Source organism: Eschrichtius robustus, chromosome 17 (assembly GCF_028021215.1).
Source record: "Eschrichtius robustus isolate mEscRob2 chromosome 17, mEscRob2.pri, whole genome shotgun sequence".
Classification (NCBI taxonomy): domain Eukaryota; kingdom Metazoa; phylum Chordata; class Mammalia; order Artiodactyla; family Eschrichtiidae; genus Eschrichtius; species Eschrichtius robustus.
Genome location: NC_090840.1, coordinates 75824845 through 75843002, shown reverse-complemented (window position 1 = coordinate 75843002; position 18158 = coordinate 75824845). Strand labels below are relative to the sequence as shown.

General features: G+C 39.1%; 1 protein-coding gene across 4 annotated transcripts in view; it reads left to right on the top strand.

Annotated features, from left to right (window-relative positions):
• CYRIB (CYFIP related Rac1 interactor B) overlaps window positions 1-18158 on the top strand; it is a 147040-nt gene that overhangs the window by 94584 nt on the left and 34298 nt on the right. The gene's annotated exons all lie outside the window — the stretch shown is intronic.

Sequence of the window (18158 nt, the reverse complement as noted above, 5' to 3'; positions counted from 1 at the left end):
CTAAGCCATAAATCCAGTAGTTAAAAATAAAATGTATATATATACTTGAAAGCTAGCTAGAAGGAAAGACACTTCTACCTATAATGGATTTTGGTCCTTTTATAAAGTCTTGAAAGTAAAGAACACAACCACAACAAAAAAATAATTACCGTTAAAGGGTCCTGAGTACCTAACCATTTATAATCCTGTAATTGTTTTAATTATAACAAGTTAATAGGTATTTGAAAATGTAATTTTTCTATAGACATACTTTGTGTTCTTCGAGTGAAAATGATCAGCTTAAAGTCTCTGTGTTTTTCTAATTATAAACAGATATTTATATTTCAAAACTTGCCTGTCATTTTATTAGAACTGATATGACAGTTATCATAGTAGTCCTTTGGAATTGTAATCATCTCACCTACTCTCTGTGTTACAGTGCAAGAGTTCTCAACCATTTTTTTGTTGCATGAATTCTAATAATAATCCATGATTTTATGAAGTAAAATGCATAGAATTAAAAAGGAAACCAGTTAGTATTGAAATGTAGTTAACAAATATTAAAAATGCAAATTTTTGATAGAGTATTATATATGCCTCTCACATTAGAGAATAAGCTTTAGTGACAATTCTGCTAAGTACTGTAATTTTAAATAATGATGAGTTTGCAGTAATTGTAATGTAATGTGAAAATACCTGTGATGTTTATTAATGACAAATTCATAGATATTTCTAATCCTACTGTGGTTTGTTACCTATAATCTTAATTGAAGGAATTGCTAAATCTCACGTAGAGGTTAGTAAGAAGTTTCCCATCCAGATTCAGCAGATCACTGAATTCTCTCTCTGAACCTCAGATTAAGAACTCCTATTAGTGAAAAGTCAGCTAGACCTTTCTTTCTCCATCATATTTGAGTAAGTGTAGTTTTTTATGTTCTGTATAACTGATCTTAAAGAAGTAGAGTTATACATCCATTCCTTAAGAAATATTCTAACCAAAATAGCTTTGAAGAAACTTCTGTTTGCTGATCAATAATCAGAGAAACAACAGCATATTCTGTAGAAAAGGGAACAGAAGATAAGTGTGAAGCCCTGGAGAGTGCTTGCCTTCAAAGACCTCACATTCTTGTTCAAGGAACATGAAATAAACATGTAGAAAGTAACATATCAGTTTGCGATGCTAAAAGTTTAACAAGAGAGATGTCATAATTGTCATAGGAAGGATGCAAATAGTAAGTGCTCTGATGCTTGTGTTATAGAAGCACAAAAAAAGGTCAAGACTTGTAGGAAGTCACCAAGTGTCTTCCATTTACTTCAGGAGTATGAACTATACATGAGAATATGCCAACCTAAGCCAGGAAGAGCCTGGAATGGTGTCACTAAGTTTGTATGTCCAGCACCTTGTAGCTGACTACTAATAAAGGGAATGGCAGGTGTATTGAAGTTTGGTTGACGACAAAAATAGCCCTAATATTTGTTTTGAAGAGGACATGGAAGGGGTATCTGACTTTCGCGGTGTTTGTTTGGGTTTGTTGGTTTTGTTTTGGTTTTTTTCCTTTTTTTTGGTTGTGGTCCTTGATTCTTTCTATCAGTGTGATCTGACTCTGATGCCATATTCTAAAGATGTTCTTAAAAGCTGCACTGTCAACGTCATTGGAATAAGCCCCACTTTTAAAAAACTAATTTGCTGCTTTTGCCCAAGTCACCAAGTTTCTCTAGTCCTCAGTTCCCTTCTTTTATGAATTTAGAGAATTGAGCTACGTGATTTCAAGTCATTTCATGAACCTTATATTCTGGCCTCAGATTTTCTATCCCTTGTCATTCCCTTCATTTCCTTCCTTTCTCTTCTCCTTTCTCCCTCCCAGCAACTTTAGACATATGGTAAAAATATTCAAAGTAGTTAAGTGATTTGACCTTGGATTTATATAAGTATTGTCCTTGTATATGCTATGTGAAACTTTAAAAGCTATAATTATTGGGTAGCATACTTAATTCAAAAAAGTTTATATGATATACACATACTGCATTTTGGTCTTACTTAATGGTTTCAAAAATTCATTTAAAATTAATATGCTCCACTATACTGAGAAACAGTAGATTACCTCCAATTTTTTGTAAATCATTTTTTTTTGTTTGTTTTTGGGTAAATCAGCTTTTATAACGTTATTTAGTGAAAGGTATCAGACCATGGTATTTGAAAATAATTATAGAGTATGCTTGTTAAATTTACTGAGGGAATCTGTCTACTCTCTAACTGAAGTAAAGTACTATTTTTAAAAATGATATAAATAAAACATATATAAGTGGTTATAATTACCACCTCCTCTGAAAGATCAAAGTGTAATGAATGACCTCTGTTGGAGTCTTTTTAGCATTATCTCTTAAGAGAGATATCATATTATCATTATCTTACAAAATGTAGAAAAATTATTGAAGTACGTATCTTAAAACTTATATGATTACAAAGAAGAGAAAATTTATATTTCATTTTTGTATTCTGTTTGATTATGATGAGCCTGGAGAAGTTATATGTAAGAGATTTTAATTTAAGTTCAAGAACAAGGAAAATGTTTAAATTCCTTTTATTTTTAACTTTTTAATAAATTTGTTTATTTATGTTTGGTTGTGTTGGGTCTTCGTTGCTGCACGCGGGCTTTCTGTAGTTGCGGCGAGCTAGGGCTACTCTTCGTTGCGGTGCGCGGGCATCTCATTGCGGTGGCTTCTCTTGTTGCGGAGCATGGGCTTCAGGTGCTTGGGCTTCAGTAGTTGTGGCTCGCGGGCTCTAGAGCGCAGGCTCAGTAGTTGTGGCTTGTGGGCTTATTTGCTCCTCGGCATGTGTGATCTTCCTGGACCAGGGCTCTAACCCGTGTTCCCTGCATTGGCAGGAGGATTCTTTTTTTGTTGTTGTTGTTGGAATGCTTTATTTATATATAAACCGTATTCATAAGTTATTCAGATATATATGAATGGCTATTTTGGCAGGGGAAACCCCAGCAATTTTTAATGGGCCCTAAAGAAAAAATTGTTGGGTCTGTGCTGAGTGATTTAGGGGCCTGGCAGGCGGATTCTTAACCACTGCGCCACCAGGGAAACCCGAAGCACAGAGTCTTAACCACTGGACCACCAGGAAAGTCCTGGAAGGGCAATTTTTAAGAGCCTCTTAACCATTTCAATCATAAAAAGATAACTAGAAATGCTTATTCCTATATATCAAATCCTGGAAGATTTCCTTGAGGTTGGAGGTCTCCTGCTTTCCCCCTCTTTCTCCTCCTCTGAAATCTCTGAGGGGAAAAGAATGATGACAGGTTCGTATTTTATCCTTTCACTACCTTGAGACCTCCTAACCTGGCTTTGAGGCCCAAGTTCCTTGCTGTTTTTGCTGTAGTTTGGTGGCTGGGAGAGGAATCAGAGGCGCTCATTCTTGGAGGGTGAGGCGGAATGTTTATATGTAGTGGATGAGAACCTCTCTGTAGCCCTTAACCTCTGTGCCAAAATGTATATTAAAAAGCGATTTTTCTGAGGATGACTGTTGTGTTTTAGGATCAAGATTTTAGGAATTTGGGCTCTCGTTGCTGTAATGCATAGGAACACGAGAAATACCGATGACGATTAGTTCAGTGGTGATAAAGGGTGTTGTGGGAGAGTATCAGTGCTGTCTAGACCAGCTTTGATGTGTTAGCAGTAAACCTTTGCCTGCTAACCTTGCCCTTGATTGGGTTTCTCAACTTTGTGGAGCTTATATTTGCATTACTCCTTTGTAGGCAACACATTCCATAAGCTTACTCCCTACTTTGTGTGTTTTTTGTTTGTTTGTTTTGTTTTGTTTTTTTGGCTGCACCACACGGCATGTGGGATCTTAGCTCCTCGACCAGGGATCGAACCCGCGCCCCCTGCAGTAGAAGCACGGAGTCTTAACCACTGGAACCTCAGGGAAGTCCCACTCCCTACTTTGTAAAGTTACAGTTTGTTTCATTTGACCTAAAGCTACACCTTTTACAGGATGCCCTTCGTTTAGATATGCTCTTCTTTGATGAACAAGCTTTTTTTACTTGAATTTTAATTCATTCATTAATTCAACTAATGTTTATTGAGTAGTGACTGTATAATAGAATGTCTGCTGGAGGCTAGAGGTTCAAAGATGAAAAAGATGTTTGGAAGAACTTTCCCATAAAACTCATCAAGGAACTGATGTGCTCTATCTTCTATAAACTGTTCTATAGAAAAGAAAGAGCCAATGTATAAAATACCAAGATAAGACAAGAACAGAAAGAAGAATTATTGGTTGGTCTTACATGATTATCCAAAGTAAAATATTAGTAAATCAAATCTAGGAATTCATATTTCTTTAACTGACCAAATAGAGTTGATCCCAGGAATGCATGGATGGTTTAGAAGTAGAAAATATATTCATGTAATCTACCATATTCATAGATTAAATGAAAAAATTGTTGATATTTTATAAAAATGGCAGTTTTGCCTCAGAATAATATATATATATATATATTTAATGGAAAATCAGATCAAAGTCCCATCAAGATTTTTTTTTGTAGAACCTGACAATCACATGAGTGAATAAAAGGCCAAGAACTGCTAAGGTAGTTTTGAGGATGAAGCATTACTTAAACAATAAGCACAGACCACAAAAAAATGATGAAAAATTGGATTGCATGGAACAAAGGGCACCATAAACAAAGTTAAGACATATTACGGACTAGGAGAAAGTATTTGCCATGTATATAAGCATCAAAAGATTGGTATTTAGAATTCCTAAAGCCCAGTTGGGGGAAAAAATGGGTGGTATATCAGTTGGAGTCAAGTTAGGAGAACATAACTACTCTGAGTATTTCAAATAGAGGGAATGTAACATAGAGGATTGGTTATTAAAGGTATTAGAAAGACTGGAAGAGCAAAAGGGAGAAGCGGAGGAATAGAGTGACAAAAAAGGTGGGGTGTTGCCTGCTGCCACCAGAGGTAAGCTGCTGCCTCTGCTAGACTTCTGTCTCTAACTGGGGCATTGGATACCGGAATCACCCCAACTGAACTTCTCCTACAGCAGCTGCTAGTCTGTCTTGGCTAGAAACAGGAAGCTTCTCTCTCTCTTCAGCCTTCTCCTCACCCTCTAGTGCCGCTTATCAAAATAACCCAACAGGAACCCAGCTGGCAGGGCAGGATGTCTAGGGAATGTCGTTTACAGATCCGAGGCCCCAGCAGTATGGAGTAGAGAGAGTAGTGTATGCAAAGGTAGGTGTGGGGCTGAGAGACAGTGGAAAAAATAAATGGCACAGGTGGCAAAGGATATGAACATACATTTTACAAATGGCCTATAAACATACAAAGAAATACACATTTATTACTGGTAATCAAGAAAATGCACATTAAAACATTAGATATTTCACAACCTAAAAAATTAAAGCTTGAGGTTTTGGAGGCTAAGAGAGAGGAAGTCTTTTGCTAGTGGAACAGTGCATTGATAGAAGTACTTTGGAGAGCAATTTGGTACAGTCTAGTAAAGTTAAAGCTGCGTTTTGATTTCTAAATAGCTGTTCTGTGGAAACTCTTGTACCTGGGCACAAAGTATGGGTAGTGTGTGTAAAGCATAACTCGTTAATAGAGAAAAATTGAACATCCATTGTCCCTCAGTAGGGGAATGAATAAACAAACTGGTTTCTTTGAACAGTGGCATAGTATGTAACATCTAAAATGACTGAACGTGGATAATTCTCAAAACACCATTGAGTGGGAAAAGTGAGTTTTAAAGGAACATGGACAGTGTATCATGAATGCAAATTGAAAAGCAGAACAGTGCTATGTTGTTTATGAATACGTACCTTCGCAGTAAGATTTTTAAAATATGTTTGGCAAGCAAGCATGTTTTGAAGATGCTGATTACCTTAGGAGATGTGAGAGGGGAAGAGAGGAAAGTTGGTTGGGGGAGCTTGGGAGATTAACTACACAAAAAAAGTAGGCCAGCGTCTGAAGCAACTATGGCAAAAAGTTATTGCTGGGTGGTAGAGTATGTGAATATGATATTTTTAATGTTTGAATTGTTTCCTAATTTGAAGAGATAGAAAATAAGAAAATTAAGAATCAGCTCCTCTGGGAAGCCTTTGGTTAGGTGTTCCTTTTTCTGTATGTTCATAGAGTTGTTGGCATGCTTCTGTATGGGAGCATGCCACATTATCTGTCTGGTCTCTTCCAGTTGTCTGAGAATTTTTCAATGCCAGCTATTCAGTCTTTGTCACAGTGATCGGCAGATAGGAGCCAAGGAAACATTGTTTGATTTAAAACAGCAATAGCAACCACCAGGCACTGTAAACAGCTAGATATAGAAGTTAGGGTTTTATAATGGTAAGATTTTCATTTAATAGACCATCCATGCATTGCTGCATGTGTTTTGGGAGAGTTCAGGCACCTGAATTCCACTCCGGTCATTTTTGTTGGGCATCTTTGAATGAGTCACATGTCTTCTCTGAGCATCAGTGGCTTTAGTTTTTAAATTTGTAGAATTATTGATACAGACAAAAGAATGTATACCTTTATTTGTGAATTTAACAGCCTAAAAATAAAAGATTTCCATGAATCCACCAGTAATTGAGGGACTAGAGTATTCCCTAAACCTTTGAAGTTTCCCAGTCCTATGGCCCTGTCCCTTGCCAGAGATAACCAGTATCTTAACTTTTGTGTTTGTCATTCCCTTGCATTTTGACATGTATTCTTTTTACCACCGATAAGTATATATAATTTTTTCCTGGATTTGAAAATAGTGATAAATTTTAAGAAAGTGAATTCAGTTCAATGATCATATATTTTTTTTAAAGAGAAACTTTCATAATAAATCCTTATAAACTAGGTAATTCTGAGTTCCAGTTTTGTTTTGTTTTGCTTTCATATTTCCATCACACACCATCCTGTATACTCGTAAATTATTTACTTCAGAACTTTGTACTGGTCCTTCTCATAACCTTTGTCTGTCCCTGAACGCAGGACATTGGAGCAGGAAGCATTTCTTTGCTTTCTTCTAAATTTGCAACTCAGGCAGCTAATTTGCATTGGTGGTTTAATTTTTAACGGCTGGGTGCATGGAAGAGTACTAGTACAAGTGATCTTTGAATCAAACTCCAAGATGCCATGACAATCTGATGTAACTCTTTTATTATGGCTCACTTCCATTTAAGGAGCAACATTGGTCTCCTGATTTATTGTACTTATTGCACATAGCCAGGCATCCTAGTGAGTGTTTTATTTAAAATAGCTTAACTGGGAATTCCCCAGTGGCACAGTGGTTAGGAATCCACCTGCCAATGCAGGGGACATGAGTTCGAGCCCTGGTCCGGGAAGATCCCATATGCCAAGGAGCAACTAAGCCCGTGCGCCACGACTACTGAACCTGTGCTCTAGGGCCTGCGAGCCACAACTGCTGAGCCCACACGCCGCAACTACTGAAGCCTGCGCGCCTACAGTCCGTGCTCTGCAACAAGAGAAGCCACCGCAATGAGAAGCCCGTGCACCGCAATGAAGAATAGCCCTGCTCGCCGCAACTAGAGAAAGCCCACATGCAGCAGCGAAGACCCAACGTGGCCAAAAATAAATAAATTAATTGAAAAAAATTTAAAAAAATAAAATAGCTTAACTAAGATTTTTCTTTTTAAAATACTAAATTTAAGTGTATCCACTAGATGTCAGCATATCGTACCATATGTAGAATCAGAGCCAGAAGAAATGTGAGACATTCAGTCTAGCAAGTAAACTGACCTGTGTAAAGTCACATATTTTGTGATAGAGTCAAAACTAGAAATCAAGTCTCCCAATTTTCATCCCATTCTTTGTTTATGTCATATTTCTTTAAGGCAAGTAGCTTAACTCCATGTTAATCACTAGACTAATAAAATACATTGTGCTAGGGATTGGTGGTGAGATTTTAGTACTAGTATGATGGTATTGTAGCTGGGCACCCAGGAATACCTGGATCATGCTTCTCTTTCTTTATATTTTGCAGAGTAAGGAGAATCAAAGAGTCACTTTATTAAGAGGTACACTAATACCTGGTGATGATGGATTAGGTAGTGTTGGTAAGGTTAAGAATTAAGCTACTCTCTGTGAGTTCCTCTGTATAAGTCAGATTTCAGCTAGGAAAGCAGAAACCTTGCTAGGTATTTTATTTTATTTTATTTTTTTCACACACTGTATTTTATTTTTACAAGAGATAAATAGACTGACATCAAGCATTGTACATGGATGACCACAACAAAAGCAACAATGATTGCAATTACCAAACATGAAACACACTCATACTATGTCATAATATTGACATTCAGTCCAGTAATCCTCCACTGTAGCAGCTCCTTTACTGTGCAGTGAAAATAGATTTGTATATTCTTTGCCTCTGAGTCCTTGTGGGATTTTTTTTTTTTTTAATTCAAACAGAAAGTCGCAAAAATTATACTCATCCTCATCAGTTCACTCAGTCCCATGTAATTAATTTTTTTTTTATCTTGATCTTTTGTTAGCACTTCTATGAGTTCATCAGTTTTTCATTAGAGTTTGCTAGGTATTTTAAAACAGGAAATTTAATATATGTATTAATTTACACAAGTGTTGGAAGCCTGAGCAAAAAGAGGATGCTGGGGTCTGTGTTTTTACTTACAACAACTTCTGTCACCAATTCTGGACTGTTTTCCAACACCGCCTCTGACACCAAATGTGTGGGTATTTTTCCCCACACCAACCAATTCTTCAGCTCTCCAGACACCGTCTAGGTGTTCTATAATTCATTTGATTCTAACACTGTGTGGAGTGAGTGTAGACCCCACAGGTTAAGGGCTCCATCCCATAATACTGCCCTCCTCTCCAGATGCCTGTCGCAAATCCTAGGCCTCCTCTACCTCTGACCAACCAGCTATATATTGGAGCTTCCCACGACCCCCTTCTCAGGTTCAATTATCTGCTTTAATGACTCACAGAACTCAGGGAAACACTTTACTTACTCGTTCCAGTTTACTATAAAGGATTTTATAAAGGGTACGAATGAACAGCCAGATGAAGAGGTACATAGGGTGAGGTCTGGAAGTATACCGAGCATAGGCGCTTCTGTCCCCATAGAGTTGGGCTGTGCCATCCTCCCAGCATGTGGATGCATTTACCAACCGGGAGGCTCCATTATGTAGGCATGACTGATGATAAATCATTGACTATTGATGATCAAACTCAATTCTTTTTTTACAATTAAAAAATGTTTAATGCTACCCATGACCCTTCCATTATAGAGAGTATATTCATTGTAGCGAATAAAATTCCTTAACCTGACGTCTAAGGCTCTCTCTGATTCGACATCAAGCCATATTTCAGTAGAGCAGAGTGGCTAAGGGCACATGGAGACAGGCCGCCCCAGCCTGAATCCCAGCTCTGTGGGAATCTCCAGTCCTTCTCCCCTCCCCAGAGGTCAGGAGATGGGGCTGAAAGTTCCAACTCTCTAGTCACGCCTTGGTCTTTGTGGCAACCAGTCCCCATCTTGAAGCTAACTAGGGGCTCGCCTAGTATCATCTAAAAAACAAAGGAGGCTCCTGCCACCCAGGAAATTCCAGGGATTTAGGAGCTCTGTGTTAGGAACTGATGATAAAGGCCAAATATATATTTCTTATTATATCACAAGAGGTAACTGAGATATGTTGAAATTTTAAAAAATGATTTATTTGTTTATTTTTGGCCGCATTGGGTCTTTGTTGCTGCACGTGGGCTTTCTCTAGTTGTGGCGAGCGGGGCCTACTCTTCCTTGTGGTGCACGGGCTTCTCATTGCGGTGGCTTCTCTTGTTGCGGAGCACGGGCTCTAGGCACATGGGCTTCAGTAGTTGTGGTGCACGGGCTCAGTGGTTGTGGCTCACGAGTGCAGGCTCTAGAGTGCAGGCTCAGTAGTTGTGGCACACGGGCTTAGTTGCTCTGCGGCATGTGGGATCTTCCTGGACCAAGGATCAAATCCATGTCCCCTGCATTGGCACGCGGATTCTTAACCACTGCACTACCAGGGAAGTCCAGTAACTGAGATATTAATGGTAACCACAGGAAGTAACCATCACTCCTAAAAGCTGGGGGAGAAAAGGCAAGAGGTGGATTAGCCAGAATTTAGGTGTGTGAAGGAGGAAGGCTGGAAGCTTAGACCTCTGAAGGGGGCCAGGCATTTTGCTGCTGCCAGGAGTTCCACAAGAAGCTAGAGCTTGAAACCATAGCTGTCTTTTGCTCATAGGAAGTGCTGACAGGACTTGAAAAACAGAAAGAGAGACCTTCTTTCTTCCCACCTTCCAGTTTTCTTTTAGTGGCTCCCACTGATGGAATATACTGAGAAGTCAGCTGACAAAGTAGTCTAGGACGTACACCTCACAGCTTCCTTTCCCCAGCATCACAAAGCAGATTATAGAAGGATAGGCTGGGGGTGTGAGAAATAGCTAACAAACGGTCATTGTCCACCTCTTTGACTCCACAGCGTTCTTTTATCCATGTTGATTTAGCGACGACAGTAACAGCATTTTCATGCTTCCTCTCAGAATGTTTGTTCTTGGATAGCTCATGCTCTAGGGGTACAGGTGGGAGGGAAAAAACGCTGTGTGAATCTAGAGTCCCAGAGAGAATGCTGAGTCTACTTACTTTGCAAGTTCAGTGGAGCCAGATGTGGGGAGAGCTGCAGTCCTGGGAGCTCAGGTTCTGCTTAAGCATGTTCACCACAGAAATGTCGGAAAACTGCAAGGGCAAGAGCAAACGGGAAATCTCGGTTGTGCTATTTAATGAACAGATACTTGTTGCCAGTCACTTTCATTGTGTTAGAACAAAAGATTCTTGTTTAGCAGCTTCTCTTGTTGGGAAGAAAGGGGGAAAGGAAAGTGGAGAAGTAGGTGCGAGAAGGTTAGGGTGTGATGTGCATTTGCAGTGCCATCGGGAAAGCACATAGCATAATGTCATGATAATTATTACATATACTTTTTGATAGACTTGCTTGAGTTGGTTATTTCTCTCCATTATACTGGCACTCAGCTATTTCAGCTTCTTACGTAAAATTATCATGTTTAATACCATTAACTGCTGTGTTCCTAATGTGAGTTGCAGCATTATCAGAAGCTAAGAAGGAATTATGATTATACCTCTCCTTTAAATTATTGGGTACCTAACTGATCCTTTACATAAAAGAAATACCATTGGATCCACCTATTTACAGTCATTAAATTAATTCATTAGATATTTGTTGAATATTAACTCTGCCCTATGTTGAATATTTCCTTTGTGTACTTGTATCAGGGTACACCAAATACACATTTGGCTAATAATCACTATTCAGCCAAGGCCAAAGCTGAAAATCATCACAGAATTAACTTCTGAGATGCATGAATAAATCTGAAAATTTATCAAAATTTAATTATTAATGTTATTAATTGTAATAGTCAGATTTTAAAAGTTTGATATATTGAAATTTTTATTCTTGCCCTGTTGTCAGCTGCTGGATCACTGCTGGAGTCACTCCTGCTGTTCATTATTAAATCGACACTTGCTTCAAATCATGTGATGATGCAGTTTAGGAGCAGTTCTGCAAACAAGACTTTGTGCACTGTTTGAAAAAGACGGTGCCTGAATTATTTCAGAGGCAGACGTGCTAAGTGAGATGGTTGATATCATTTGAATTATTTTGAAGTTTCTCCTATTTTAGCCTGTACTTTCTGCTTTATGTAATCACTTGAGAAATGTTTATCCTTAACCTTAGACCTAGAAATGTGGCACTGGAGTTACATAACTGGTTTTCAGGATAGTTTCTACTTGCCTTTCACTTTTTTATTCACCAAATTGCAACATTTTCTGTGTAGTAGGTTGATTAGAAGGCTTTTTTCAGCATGTGTCATATCATATTTCTGTAATTGCTCTCTTCGAGCACATCAATTTGGATATTTCTTCAACAGGCTCCAGCAGGTGGAAGTTATTAGTGATTTTTTTTGCTGTTGGCATTAATTATCTTAGTACAATATTGATGCTTTTTTATGTTAAAGCAGATTTTTAAACATGTAATAACTACTTGGTTGAATATATGAATGACAAAGCGATTCCAGACTCCTTTGTATCTCTGGTAGTTTGTCTTTGGAAGGACAATTATTAAAGCGATTCATTATTTTTTTTGCTTGTGCAAAATACTACATTTTGTGATGTTACATTTGTGTTATAGTTTTTGAATACACAACTGAAGGGTGTGAACTTGTGATTCCTGGCCTTCATCACGTGTGTACCATTGTCAGTGAACATTGTATCATATTTTTCATTACTGATTTTCCATTCTGTTAATGTTGCTTCAGAGTCACGGTACATGTTACATGAGAACCAGAAATTTCTTGGTTGACAAGTAAAGCAGAAGCATAGTTGCATTCCAGAGTAACTCACCAGCTTGTCAATTTTAAAGATTTTCAGTTGCTTCTACAGGTCTGAATATCTGTAAGATTGAGAAATAGCATATTTAATATTAAGTAATATTTTATGTGCGACAGAATATAGTTCAGGAACATTGTATGGTAGTATGTTTTCTAGAAGACCTTTTTGCCTAGGATTCAGAGCTTGGGTAAATATAAGAAATTATTTGTCTTTAACACTAAAAACGGTTGGTAGTTTCTAGTGATCATTTTGGCAAGTTTTTTCACATTCACACATTTTTATTCCCCGTAAATTGGAAGAAATGGGATTGTATTAAGGCATTCTTATGAAATCTATTGTTTGGTGGTTTTATTAGAACAAAGTATGTTTTCAGTATCTCCTTATTTTCTTAACACCACATTTCTCTGCGTTCTTTATTCATTTATCTGAGTTGAAGATGGTAATGGATATTGGCTTGATTTTGGAGTTTGTCCTCCTTGTAAAATTCTGAGGGGACAGAACTGACATTCTGCTTTTAATTTTTTATCAGAAGATGTGAGGAATTCCCAAATAGGACTTTTTTGGAGGATGTATGGTCTAAAGGAAATAAAATAGAATAAGCTTTAAAATGTGGGTTTAAATTTTAATGTTATGAGTGCTGTTCAGTTTTACAAAGATCAGAATTCTGATACAGGCTAGTCTCCATTCTTATTTATATTTTGGAGCCATATTTATGGCTATGGGAGGATATTATGTTCTTCCTAAGTTATCTTGGCAAACTGTAATTTTCTTGGTATTCATAGTGTCTGTCAGTTTATTTCCCTAATATTTAACATTTCAAAAATTTTTAATTTTTGTACATAAAATTAATGGCTTTTATGGGAGGGCGGTGGGAGGGAAGGACTGTCTTCATTCATTTGACTGAGAAGGCAGTGAGCTCTTCCTAAATTCTCAGGCCATTTTTTTTCTTTTTTCAACTCATAGTTTTCAGTCAGTATTTATTTTGGTCTTTCATCTCTCCTTGGAATACTCCTGTAATTTTACAGACAAATTTTTGTTTTCTATGTGTATTTTTGATCATGGAATTATTCAACACATATTTGTTACTACCTACAACATTGTAGGCGTTACTCTAGGTGCTGGGGATGGAGTAGCATACAGAACAAAGCTCCTGTCTCCTTAAAGTTCACCTTGCAGTAGAAGACAGACTAAACAGGTAATCAAAGGAATGAATATGTGTTAGATGGTGATAACCATCAATTTGGGAAGGGGATAGAGAGGAGAGGGAGGAAGAGGTATTATGGATGGATTTGGTGAAGGAAGTGCTCTCTGAGGTGGTCTAATTAAAGCAACGACCACATGAAGTGCAGTAGCTTGTCATTTAAAGGTCTGTGGACAAAGCATCCCAGGCCAGGGAAAGGCAGGTGTACAGAGGCTCCAAGGAGAGAGAAATCTTGCTGTGTTAGAGAAACTGCAACAGGCTGTTGTGGAGAGTGATGGGAGATGAAGCCAGAGTGAGTTGGGGACAGATCAGGTAGGGTTTTGTACGACCTGGTGAGGAGTTTGGATTTTATTCTGAATGTAGGAGTAAGCCATTGCATGTTTTTGAGCGCAGAAAGGATGTGGTCCATTTGTATTTTTAAAAGATTGCTTTGCCTCTTATAATAAGAAGAGATTGTAGTAGGAGGCAAAGGTAGAAGCAGTTAGGAGGCTTTGGAAGTAATCTGAGCAAGAGGTAATGGTGGTACGAACCAGACTGGTATAGCAGTGAAGGAAGTGAGGCAGGGTATCCTTTAAGCTAATGATAAAAGTATATTGAGGAGAGAGTGTCATATGCTCCTGACAGGTGAAATAAGGTATGGACTTGAGTATTGACCACTGGAATTAGCAATGGATGTTATTTGATGACCTTGCCAGACCAATTTTGGTGGTATAGGATTGGGCAAAAAGCCAGGTTGGAGTGGGCTTAACAGAGGGTAGAAGGAGAGAAATAAAAGACAATGAGTGTAGGCAACTCTTCTTAAGGAATTTGCTGCACAGAGAAGCAGGGAATAGGGTGGGAGCTGGGGAGGGAAATAGAATGAAGATAGGTTTTTGTTCTGTATTAAGGTGGGAGAAATAACTGCATGTATGCCAAAGGAAAGGATCCAGAAAAAGAATAGCCATAAAGCAGGAAGGAAGCTCAGGAGAGTGTGGTGTCCTAAATGTCAAATGAAGAAAGTGTGTCGGGAAGGAGCAAATGATAAATTGGGTCAAAGGCTATTAAGAGGTCCAGTGAGTTGAGGTGTGAGAATTGCCCTTTGGATTTCGCCAGATGCAGGTTTCCGTGAGCTTGACAGGGACCAGCTTCATCGTAGTGGTGGGTGTAAAAGCCAGATTGGAATGAGTTGAGACAATGAGAAGAGGAAAAGTAGGAAGATATAACTACAGACAGCTCATTTGACAGGTGGCTATGAAGAAGACGGGCAGGACGATGTGGTCAGAGAGGGGACGTGAAACTTTGCTTTTCATATAGAGAGTAGGAGAACGGGTGCCCTGAGGAAAGGTTGTCTATCAGGAACAGGTGCAGAGGTAAAGTGAGTGGTTACTGATGAAGAAAGGGGGGTAGAAAGGATAGTAGGTGTTTCCTTTTCTTGGTTTTTGCGGGTAAAAGATGTAGGGAGGTCATTTCTTCATGTGAGGATGGAAGATAGATTGAGGTTTGAGGAGATATTTTTTAAAAGCCTTGGGGAAAGGTCAGCTGGTGGAGGGGGAAGTAGAGCGGCTGCAGGTAGGAGTAGGATTGCCAGGCTAACCTCGAGTGCGCTTCACGTCTGTGGTCACACGTTGACAGCAGTGGTTCTTAACTGGGGGCAGTTTTGCCCCCTAGGGAGTATCTGGCGCTACCTCGGGACATTGTTGGTGGTCACAGCTGGGCGTGGGGTGATACCAGGTGTCGATAAGGGGTAGCGGCCTTGGGATGCTGCTAAACATCCCACAGTGTACGGGACGGCCCCACGACAAGGAATTATATGGTTCGCGTGTTAACAGTGCCGAGTTTAAGAAACCGTGGTTTATAGTGAATCTTGTCAGTATGTTTATGAGGTTTTCTTCCTTCTTCCCCCACCAAGAAGTATTTATTAAATTTATAAATTGGCTGTGAAGAAAACTGACACTAAACAAACATAGTCACTTAGATTGTGTTAGGCGCAACTACTGTTGGTGAGGTTGGCAGACAAAACCTCTCTGAAGAGGGGCATTTGAGGTGAGGCCTGAAGGGTGAACGGAAGCCAGCCGTGGGAGAGCCCTTGGAAGTGGCATTCCAGGCATAGGAGACAGCCTTATAAAACCCCCCTGAGCCCAAAAGAGTAGATGAAGTAACAGCGTCTCTTAGGAATTTTCTAGAAAGAGAGATGAAGTAACATATTAACGGTACCATGTATTTGTGTTTCTAGTGGCTTCTATTATTCTAGTTAAGGAAACTTCTTTTCAGATGTTTTCTGGGAAAATGGTCCGATGTATTTATTAAATGCCTTTCGTGAGCTCAGAGACACATTCCACAGACTACCGGCCAGGAAGAGCATGCTCCTTTCCAGATAAGCCTCCAACATTGAAACAAACACATAATGTGAGAGCTCGTAGTCACAAAAAGACGCGGAAAATATTGCACACACTCAAAGCAAACTATATCTGACTTCTGTGTATCAAATTTCTTCTTAGCTTATTTATTAAATATTTATAATATTTAGTTTAAATCCAAGGATTACAATAAAAAGTGCATTGAAAGAAAATTCTTTAGTTTTTTCCTCCTAAATTCAGATTGGAAGACAGTTTATTATCCTAAGTTGTAATTTTTATTATTTACCTTGAAATAGTGCCTTTAAAGTATATCAGTATTTTGGACCAAGTTTTATATACTCTGAAAAATCTTTTATATCCTTTGTATCAGATTTATTTATTCATCTGAAATTTAGAAATCATATTAGTCAGAACTCTTTTAGATGCAAATAACAGAAGCCCAACTCAACTAAAAAGGTAAAAGGGAAATTGAAAGAAACGAGGGTATGTTAAAACCAGAGGGAAATCTAAACTCAGCTGAGGTAAATGGCAGCTGAAACTTGGGAACAAATAGAATCAGAAATTAAGGACTTGTGAACGCTTTCTGAGGCTCTCCACTGCATGTTGGCTTCATTCTTTTGTAACAGACTGGCTTCCTCTAGGGCAGGAAATACAGCTGCCACACGCTCCAAAGCCTCACATCCACAGGTTCTGCTACCGGGGACAGATCCTGGGGGTCAGTCAGGTCACTCTAACGACAGCCAGAGTGAGAGCAGCAAACACTTTGCCAGGCATGATACTAAATGTTTTGCCATTTAATGATTTTATGAACCCTCTGCAGTGGATATTATTATTATACACATTTTATAGATGAGAAAACTGAGGAATGGAGAAGTTAGGACACTTGACTAAAGTCCCAGAGCGTGAAAGTGGCAGAGCTGAGGGGTTTGAACCCAGGCAGTCTGGTACCTTGCAGAACTGCCAAGTAGCCATTATGTCATATTCATTGAAATCAGTCACACTGAGGGGATGGAGAGGTTTTTTGGTTTGGTTTTGTTTTTGACTGAAGAGTTAAACTATGCAAGACAGCAGGGACATGGTTTTAATTTTTCTGTTTATTCTTATAAAAAGGTATGACAACTGATAATATTATAATGAACTGTTCTCAGAGCTTTGAAAAATTCCATGAGTTTTTGTTCGGAGACACACATGATGTGGGTTGCCTGCACAGCCTCTTTCTTTCTTTCTTTTTTTTTTTTTTTTTTTTTAATATGTATTTGTATACGTATAGTAACACTAATCTTCATTTATCAATTTCCCCCCTCCTTTCCTTTTAATTAATTAATTAATTTATTTTTGGGTGTGTTGGGTCTTCGTTTCTGTGCGAGGGCTTTCTCCAGTTCCAGCGAGCGGGGTCCACTCTTCATCGCGGTGCGCGGGCCTCTCACTGTCGCGGCCTCTCCTGTTGCGGAGCACGGGCTCCAGACGCGCAGGCTCAGTAGTCGTGGCTCACGGGCCTAGCCGCTCTGCGGCATTTGGGATCTTCCCAGACCAGGGCTCGAACCCGTGTCCCCTGCATTGGCAGGCAGACTCTCAACCACTGCGCCACCAGGGAAGCCCTGCACAGCCTCTTTCTTTTGTGCTGTAGGGTTTGCCCCCTAGGAGACATTTGCCACCATCCAGAATCATTTCTGGTTGTCACAGCTTGTGTGGTGGGTTACTACGGCATCCAGTGTGTTAGAGGCCCAGGATGCTGCTGAAGATCTTAACAGTGTGAGACGGACCCCTCTCAACAAAAGAATTACCCAGCCCCAAATGTTAATAGAGCTGAGGTTGAGAAACCTGTACTAGATAAACTGGGCCATTTTCTAGCTAAGAGTCACTGTTTGGGATGAAGAGATAAAAAAATTCCGAATCTTTGTGAGTACTTGTGAGGAGTGAATAGGTCAGGACCAAGTATGATGCAGGGTGAGGGGTGTTAGGGTCACATTAGGCTGGGGTGCCTCGAAAGAAGGACTAAATAATGGAAGGAATTTGCAGAAGTAGATGTAGAAAAATGGAGCAAACTTGGATAGTTTCAGTATTTTCCCTGAGGATCAACTGTGTGCATACAAGTACAAAGGTAAGGAAACTTAAATCTGTCCCTTCTCCCTCTCTCCTGTACCTGATGAAGCTCTCATCGGACTAATTTTAGGACAGCATTTTAGCAATATTCTTGACAAAAGAGAGCTAAAAGTGGGTTTTGTGATTTACTCTGATTTATAACATT